The 9,037-nt window shown below is 41.0% G+C and overlaps 2 pseudogenes; both read right to left on the bottom strand.

Moving 5' to 3' along the window:
- Nucleotides 1-938: 938 nt before the first annotated feature.
- LOC106736344 (60S ribosomal protein L27a pseudogene) lies at nt 939-5,712 on the bottom strand (annotated as a pseudogene).
- LOC114004577 (uncharacterized) lies at nt 3,573-3,670 on the bottom strand (annotated as a pseudogene).
- Nucleotides 5,713-9,037: the final 3,325 nt, after the last annotated feature.

The following is a 9,037-nucleotide window of genomic DNA, read 5'->3' as shown; positions in this document are numbered from 1 at the left end:
TTAACACTAATAGGCTGCTATTGACTGGAAGCCTCACCGATAACATAAACAGTCAACACATACTTAGTACGCTTTATATATGATATACTGCATTTTTTCAATAGAGTGACCTAGAGAAAAAAATATTATTAATAATCATAAGGAAGGCCAGCCCCCTAGCCTAGTGGTTAAGGGAGCTGGATCCCACATGGCCAACTATGGTTCAAATCATGACCCAGTATAGAAAAACATACTGGGCACATGTGCATATATGCCCCAAATCCCAACAGGATGGAGAAATGGAGTGTTCACAACCCACTGGGGGTTGCTTCTCTCTCTCTCTCCCTTTCTCTCTCTCTCTCTGTCTCCCTCTCTTCTTGGCAAATATATGTACCCTTTGGCAACCAAAAAAATAAAGAAAAAACTCATATAGAAGATAAAATACATTTATAGTACTATACAATATTTTCTAACAAGTTTATTGAGAGAATAAAAAACTGTATAAGTAGACCCATGCAGTTCAAACCTATATTGTTCAAAAATCAACTCTATTAGGATGACGGTCCTATATACGCACCTAATGTGGAGAGCTGCTAGCCTCAGCTGGCTTTTAAGTGATCTCCATGGGCAGCGTCTGGCAGGAGACCCTGGAAGACAGGCAGGTAGCAGAGCTGTGCTCCTGGGTGATCCGTGCATTCAGACAAGGAGGCTAATGGAAGCCTGTAAACAGGAAGTGGGAGATATTAGGGACACTGCTGAGGACCCAGGACCACTTGGCTTACACGATCAAGGCAGCATCCTAAATCCCAGAGAGGGCAGAGAAGAAAATCGAAGCAGAAGCCCAATTGTGTCCGTTAGATAAAGATAGCCACAAGCTGCAGAGCAGGAAGCGAGTGAGTCTCTGGGGCTCCTGTACCAATGGGAGACTGGACTCAGATGAGCGCAGCTACCTCAAAGTTCTACTTCTGCAGTCTGGAGACTAATTTTCTGCCAAAGGTGAGCTCAGCAACCAAAGAGGGGTTAGATCTACTAGTAGTAGTAAGGCAGAAAAAGGCTAGCCTTGACAACCCACACTGCTGTAATCTTTCCAACTTTCCCTTCCTGGGGTTGCTGGGAAGACCAACCAGGCTGGACTTCCCAGTGTGGGGCCTGGACACAGAGCTGAGAAGAAATTCTGAGACCTGGATGAGTGGGGAATAAAAAGTAGACTTTTTAAAAAATAATTATTTTTTATTTAATTTTATTTATTCATTCATTTATTTTAATTTGACCAGAGAGAGACAGAGGCAGAGAGAGAGAGAGAGAGAGAGAGAAAGTGAGAAAGCCAGCCACCAGATCTGGGACCTGAACAGTGGTCAGCCATGTGGGAGTGTCCAGCGCTTAACCACCATGCCACTGGCTGGTCTCCTAAAAATCAGGTTTAAATCCAAGTGTCAGCTAAGAAGATCAGACAAGATTGCAGGAGCAGTTGGTGAAGTGAGGCCTAGAGAGACTCTCTCAAATGTCCCTAGGGTTCCTGAATCAAACCTAGGATAGCAGTGAGGGGAACTGTTTGGTTTAGGTTTAGTGTGGCTTTAATCTTTTTTGCACCATAATCCACGCTTTATGAATGATCCAGTATGTACGCATAAATAATGAAAACACAGTTTTACAAAATAATGTTTGCCTTTACAAGGTGACTTGCATGCTGACATTTTCCAATCACTTGTTTTTCATTTTATGTGTTTTTAAACTGGTACTCACTAGGTTGATTTCATAACCCATTTGTTGGGTAGAGCTCACTGTTTCAAAAAAGACTTAGATAATATTTCTGTGTACCCTTTGGCTATACATTTTTTTCTATCACTGGCCCTTGGCAGTACCAAATTCTTGCCATAGATGCCCCCAAATGTGTTCTCCAAAGGAGTGAGGCTTTAGACCCATGAGTCTACAACATGATTTCAACTTGAGCACATCTCTTAAGGGAAGAGTGGACAACTGATACAAAATGGATCATGAAATGTCTTCTCGGGACCAGCAGGTGGCGTGGTGGTTAAGGTGCTGGACACTACCACATGGCTGACCATGGTTCGTGTCCAGGACCTGGCAGCTTGCTTTCTCACTCTTTCTCTCTCTCTGTCTCTCTCTGGTCAAATGAAAATAAATCAATAAATAAATAGAATTAAATAAATAAATAAATAAATGTCTTCTCTCAGGAACTTGGCATTAGGCAATTGAGAAGATGGTGGATGATCCTATCCCATAGGGTTGTAACATATGATTGTACAGGTTGTGGACAATACAACTTTAGAGATTACTAGTAAAATAGACTATGATATAAAAATTTGCTTTAGAGTTGCTTAGTATGCAGCTTGTACAACTGTACATGACAACCCTGAAAGTTAATTTAGTTCCATATTCCATCATGTGCATGTAAAACAATGTTTAAAAAAAGATTTTTATGCTATTACCAGCTGGGACCAGAAATTATTTTATGAAAAGAATTATCTTTGTATGGCAAAGTATGTTGAGAAACTGCTTAGGGAATTCTTTAATAACAAACATAAGTTAGTGCCACATCCGAGGAGGAGGAGAGCTACCCTGCTTGAAACCAAAAAAAAAAAAAAAAAAATTTTGGTTTTTGCTCAAAAAAGGGGAAAGGAAGAGTAAGAGAGAGAGTGTGTGTCTGCTGAGCGATGCTGCATTAGAGAGAAGCTGGTAGATCAATGCTAGAGTGCCAATCCTTAGTAATGAAACCTCACGAGGGTAATAAAAATGTCACTGTAAATGTGAAGGAAATGGGAAGTTTGACGTTGCTCATATCTCTCAGAAAGAAAAGGGTATGTTTGTACCAAATGCTTTAATAAACCACATTGGTTAGGATGAGCTCACGGGGTCATGACTGCATAAAAACAGATAGTTGATTTTAAAGCATCAGCTTCTAAGGAGGGATGAAGAAAGGACCAAGCTGAACACAGGTACCTTACTTTACTCAGTGAGATGTGCATATTTGGGGCAAGTATTGAACAGCTCAGACGGACAGAACACAAGCTGAGGGTGGCCTTCCTTTGCTTTGCTTCGTGCTCTCCATACAGGTCTCCATATCCCCTCTAAATATTGATTGGAAAACAGACCAGCAGATGGCATAATGGCTATGTTGCTGGACTCTCACATAGTCAACCACAGTTCAAGTCCCAGACCAGCATCTTTTAAGCTGTGATGTGGCCATCCCCTCTGGGGGGTGATTTCTCACTTTCTGTCTCCCCGTGTCTCCCCAGCAAGTGCAGGCACCCTATAGCAAAAATCTCTTTAAAAAGGGGGGGGGGTGGCAGCAGGTGGTTAAGGGCAATGGACTCCCACATGGCCAACTATGGTTCAAGTCTCAGACCTGGTGGCTTGCTTTCTCACTTTCTCTCTCTCTCTCTCTCTCTCTCTCTCTCTGGTGAAGTTTGAATAAATAAATAGATAAAAGACCTCATTCTTTTTTTTTCCTTTTTAAAATTATTAGACATACATTAAATCGCTATACATCATTTAGATTGTGAAGAAACTTTAACCAGCATGATATACACCTCAGTCCAGCCCAGTTGAGATCACCATACACATCCTCACCAAAAAATATGCAACGCTTCACAAATTTGCATGTGCAGGGACCATGCTAATGTTCTCTGTATTGTTCTAATTTTAGTATATGTGCTGCCGAAGGGAGCACAAGACTTCATTCTTAAAAAAAAAAAAAAAAAAAAAAGACACCAAATTATTAGTCTTCCCTAGGCACTAACTTGTTGGTCTGTCCGTAGTATCCAAGGGCTTCTATTTGACTCTTGAACATAGTAAAGGAGAAAGAAATTTTTTGAAAGAGAAGAAGGGAAACTAAGAGGACAATTTGGGACTAGGAAAAGTGAAGGTAGAGTGAAGGGTCATCAATGTAAGTGGCTTGAGAATGGTAAAATCCAACTGTGGTTGTAAGCTCCTCCTCCATTTCCTTCTCACCAGTTTCTGAGTACAACTTCTCATGCTCATAAATTTGGGTGGATGAAAAGTGTGTATAACTCAGGAAAAAAAAAAAGTGAAACAGAACAGAGAGCATAAGCCAAAGACCTCAAGAAGAAAGGGAATCCTTAAAAACTTAAGTGACATTGGAAATTGAGAGACATCTGGGGAAGGTTTCAGACACCCATGCTGTAAGGAATTGAGAGTTTATTCTAATTTCACCTAGACCTCAAGAGAAAAGGAACCAGCTACTGTCTAGTTACACACACAGGCACAAAGAAAGCTAGTTCACAAGAGAGAGAAAGGGAGGGGCTGGCCAATGGCAAGGTGGCTAAGGAGGCTGGATCTCACAAGGCTGACTACACAGTTCATGCCCTGGACCCAGCTGCTTGAAAAACACACTGGGAGCATGTGCATGCATGCCCAAAGTCACAAGAGGACAATGGAGGAGAAGAGATCGCATTGTGGTCATCCCCTCTAGGGTGTGCCTTCTCAATTTCTCTTTTTCTATCTCCCTAATGAGAGGACCACATGCAATCTATAGCAAATTAAAGAGAGAGAGAGAAAGAGAAAGAGTTCAATAGACACAGAATGAGATCATACTTCTTTTTATTTTCATTAAGTAGATTCTACTAGGGTAACAAGTACACAATATTTGAGTTGCTCAAAGACAATAGGAGTTTATTTTTCACTCACCTGCTGATCTGAAGACAGCTCTCTTCTATGTGATGATTCAGAACCTGATCTCCTTCCACATTGTGGAAGTGCTATTGTGTAGGGCCTCAGTATTATCTCTATCCAGACTGCAGAAGGAGAATGAGAGCAAGGAGGAGACACACCAGCTTCTTGGCTGGAAATGACTTACATCACTTTCACTCACATTCTGTTGACCAGAACTCCCTCACATGGCCTCCTCACTGTATACAAAGCCTGGAAAGTGTGGTCTAGCTGTGTGTTCAGGAAGGGGAGGAAGTGGATTTTTAGTAAGCGGTTGGCAGTCTATTATAGTCCACCCTTCTGCTCCATTTTCACCCTCTTTCCACATAGAGATTCACGCTCTTCTCAAGAAAAACAACCCAAAGTCCCATTTATTTGCTACATCCATCTCAAATCCATAGCTTTCAAGGGTGTCACATCTTCTCAGTCAGGTCTACATGTGCCTCCTGACAGGCCAGCAATCTATTAACTAAAAGACCAGTTATCTGCTCCTCTAACACACCACCACATCTATCTACCTACTGATTTATCTATCTATCCACCATATCATAACCAAACAGGAACTTTTTTTAAAAAAAGCACTTGTTAGATTTAAAAACTCTCTCCATGTGGCTCCAAGCCAACAGGACACAAGCACCCCCGACACCCATAATCTTCTCCTCAGCTCTTCTGCTGAAGAACTTGACCTTCACGATGACAGGCTGCTTCAGGAGCTTCCCCTTCCCCAGATTGCACTACATCGGTGATGGGAGCTTCTCCAGTCTTGGTTTTGGCAGCATTTACCTATATCTGCTCACCGACCAAGGTCCACAACGTATCAAGGTTGACAGTTGGGCAGAAGCTCTGTTTCCTCTTTAAGTGGTAATGCATCATACCAGCTTTCCCAAAGTAACCTGGGTGATGTTTGTCGAAGTTGATCCTGTGGTGATGCATGCCACCAACATTACCCCAGCCTCCAAGATGCTTCCTGGGCTTGCCAATGCAGCTGTGGCCATGGCTCACGTGGCCTTAAAGTTTCCAAGTCTTCCTCAGTCTGGATGGCATGTCGGCAACTAAGACGAAAGAGACCAAGCAACAATTTGATATCTGCAATAACACTCCCGTTCAGAAAATAAATAAATAAATAAATAAAGGATTGGGAAAAACACTGGCTTTGGTTAATAGCATGAGGGAATCCTGCTGGGTGGGCTATTTGAAGACCCTCTGCCCAGCAGAGGGGTTAATTGTCTTGCTTAGTCCCTTAATCTGCTTTCTGGGAAAAATTCCTCATCTATTTTTCTTTAGGCATCCTTTCTCTAGACTCTAGACCAGGGTTCCCCAACCCCTAGGCTGCAGACCAGTGCCGGTTGATGACCTGTTGCCCCCACCTCAAATGGCCATGCAATTGGGTTTGGAGAGTGGAGGAGAAAGTGGCTGTGATTGCAGCTGCTCCCCATTGCTCACATTGTCACCTGGGCTCCCTGCTGTGAGATCAGTGGAGGTATGGGACCATCGTGGGCACACAAGTCCTATTATTGTATGATTGTTTCATTGTATTATACAATGTGGTAGTGGTGGAAATCGGGTGCACGGTGGATGTAGTGTACTTGGGTCACTCCAGGACCAACTTCCCCCCACCTCCAACCCTTGTCTGTGGAGAGATTGTCTTCCACGAGGAGATGCCTGGTGCTGGGAAGGTTGGGGACTGCTGCTCTAGACTGTCCTTTGTCCGTTGTCCTTTTTGGCCATGTCAGGGTACTCTCTTTGAAGACTATACAACCTTTATAACCCACTTACTGCTTAATACAAATTTAAGACTGAGGGATAAGGCTTAAGCAATCACAGATGGTTTCATCCAAGCTTGTGATTTCTTTGGTAATACAATTCCCTCAAAAATTTAGTAAACTCTCGTGTATTTATTTGTTTCCAGTAAATTCCAAGTGCCAATAACCACATCTAAAGTTCTTTCTAGACATATGTATTTTTTTAATTTGCTATAGGGTGAGGGACCAAGGCAACTAAAGTTATGCTATACACATCATCTCCTAGATCCCCGAAACACTCAGACAAGGGTCATTGAAATCCTCAACGCTTATTGAAACTCCTGCTTTAAAGAAGAAACTTCTGAACTCATAGTCTCTGTCTGTGGATACCATATTGTAAAACACAGTAGAGGAGAGATTTTTGTTACAGAAGAACCAGAAAGCTCTCAGAGGGACAAGAAATATGAAAAGCCAAGAAAATAGCTCTCCCTTAAGGAAAAAGAACAATGCTTCATCATCCACAGATAGTACAATGGAACTCATGAAAGTGCCTGATAGAGAATTCAGAATATTCATAGTGACAAAACTAAATGACATGCAAGAGCTGAGAGACAATGAACTCCTATGTCTCCAGAAGACATAGGACATAGGAGAAAAGAGACAATGAGTTCCAGGAGGTGAAGAAGTTCTTTCACCATCTGAAAGAGGAAATACACATCATAAAAAATAATCAAATGGAGCTGTTAGAGATAAAGGCTGCAATACAGGAAATCAAAACCTCCTTCGAAAGTATTAAAAGCACATTAGTCCATGCAGAAGATCGAATCTAGGATGTTGAAAAAAAAGCCTCTGACCTAGAAAAAAAACAACCAAAAAAACTAAGAAAATAACCAAAAAAATGAGAATAGTATACAAGAAATACTAGATACTGTTAGGTGCCTGCTCTTTTGCAATCTCTACTGACTCACCAAACATCCAGATAATCGGTATCCTAGAGGGTGAAGAAACTAATAAGGGCATTGATAATCTATCTCATGAAATCCTGGGATAAGCTTTCCAAATCTAGAGAGGCATTCAAATATCCAGACCCAAGAAATGCAAAGGACCCCTAATAGAATCAACCCAAGAAGATATTCTCCAAGGCACATCATAGCCAGATTGGCCAAATTCACAAAGACAAGATACTAAAATTGGCAAGAGAGAAATGTCAGGTTACTTATAAAGGTTATCCCATCAGGCTAACAGACTTCTCATCAGAAACAATGCAAGCAAGGAAAGACTAGGAAAATAAAGTCAAAGTGTTAAGTAAAAACAGTTTCAACCAAGAATACTATACCCAGCAAGAGTATCCTTCATATGGGAAGAAAAGATAAAAATATTCTTAGATAAACAAAACCTGAAAGAATTTACCAACAGCAGACCACCTCTTCAAGAAGTTCTGAAAGGAGTGCTTTACCAGGAAAACTAAAGACACACAGACAGAAATAAGAGAACAAAAACACCTAGGAAAATGACTAACTTAATGTTAGGGACAGGAAATATTAGTAATAATGTTGAATGTTCATTTCCAGAATTTGAATGGAAAGACCACAATAACACTGCAAGTTCAACAGAAGAAAGATTAATTATATAAGACTAAATTAATGAAACAGAATTTTATGACTTTTGAGTAAAACATTATTGTCTTTCTTTACTATGCTTTGTTTTCCCAATTTAAGGATTTTGTTTTCCTTTGAGCTGTTGATAGGTTCAACAATGAGTTAAAATGTTTTTTATTCTTTTTTTTTTTTTTTTTTTTACCTGGAAAAATAAACTTTTCTCCCTTCCTGACCTCTCTGGAATTGGAAAATATTTGGGAGTGTTCTTATTTTGTGGCTGAAAGTTTATTTGCATAAGTTCAATAATACCTGTTGCCTTGAATCAGAAATTGGAAATATTCGTTATTGGACAGGGCTTTGACTGGAATGTCATATCTAAAGATTAAACCAGAAACCCATGGAACTAAGGTAGAACTCAAGTAAGCCAACGGAAGCTCTTGGAAAGATGGCCTGGCACCATAAATAGTTCTGCCTGGCAGAGAGGATTAGAGAAGCAATATGAAAAAATTGGTACCATAAAATAACCTGGACTTTTCCAGTCCAGCATTGGAGTTAGTAGAGATTGCAAAAGAGCAGACACTATCAGAGGATTATTTTCAGGAAGACTTTGAAGGATGAAAGAGACTGATCTTTGCTAGCAGATGATATATCACAGAATACTAGGCAGGGCTGAATTAAGAAGGTTTATGTGTGAATTGTGTGCTGGATGTTTGCTTTTCAACAGTTTGAGTAGTTGACATGTAAATATTTTCTTTTCTTTTCTTTTTTGGAGAGGTTTTTGATATAGGGTGCATGTGCTCACCAGAAAGACAGAGACAGAGAGACAGAAAGCAGGAAATCACTCTCCAGGGGGGATGACCACATTTCAATCCCTTCCCCTCCATTCTCCTCTCGGGATCTTGGGCACACATGCACACGTGCCCAGCATGAGTTTATGCCACTGGGAACGGGACTCGAACCATCGTCGACTACGTGGGAGTCCAGCGACATAGCCATTACGCTAACTGCTGGTGCCCCCCAAAATTCTTC

The sequence above is a fragment of the Tupaia chinensis genome, unplaced genomic scaffold, assembly GCF_000334495.1.
Source record: "Tupaia chinensis unplaced genomic scaffold, TupChi_1.0 Scaffold138666_1, whole genome shotgun sequence".
NCBI classification, from domain to species: domain Eukaryota; kingdom Metazoa; phylum Chordata; class Mammalia; order Scandentia; family Tupaiidae; genus Tupaia; species Tupaia belangeri.
Note: the sequence above shows the minus strand (reverse complement) of the source record. Positions and strands in the feature narration are given on the sequence as shown.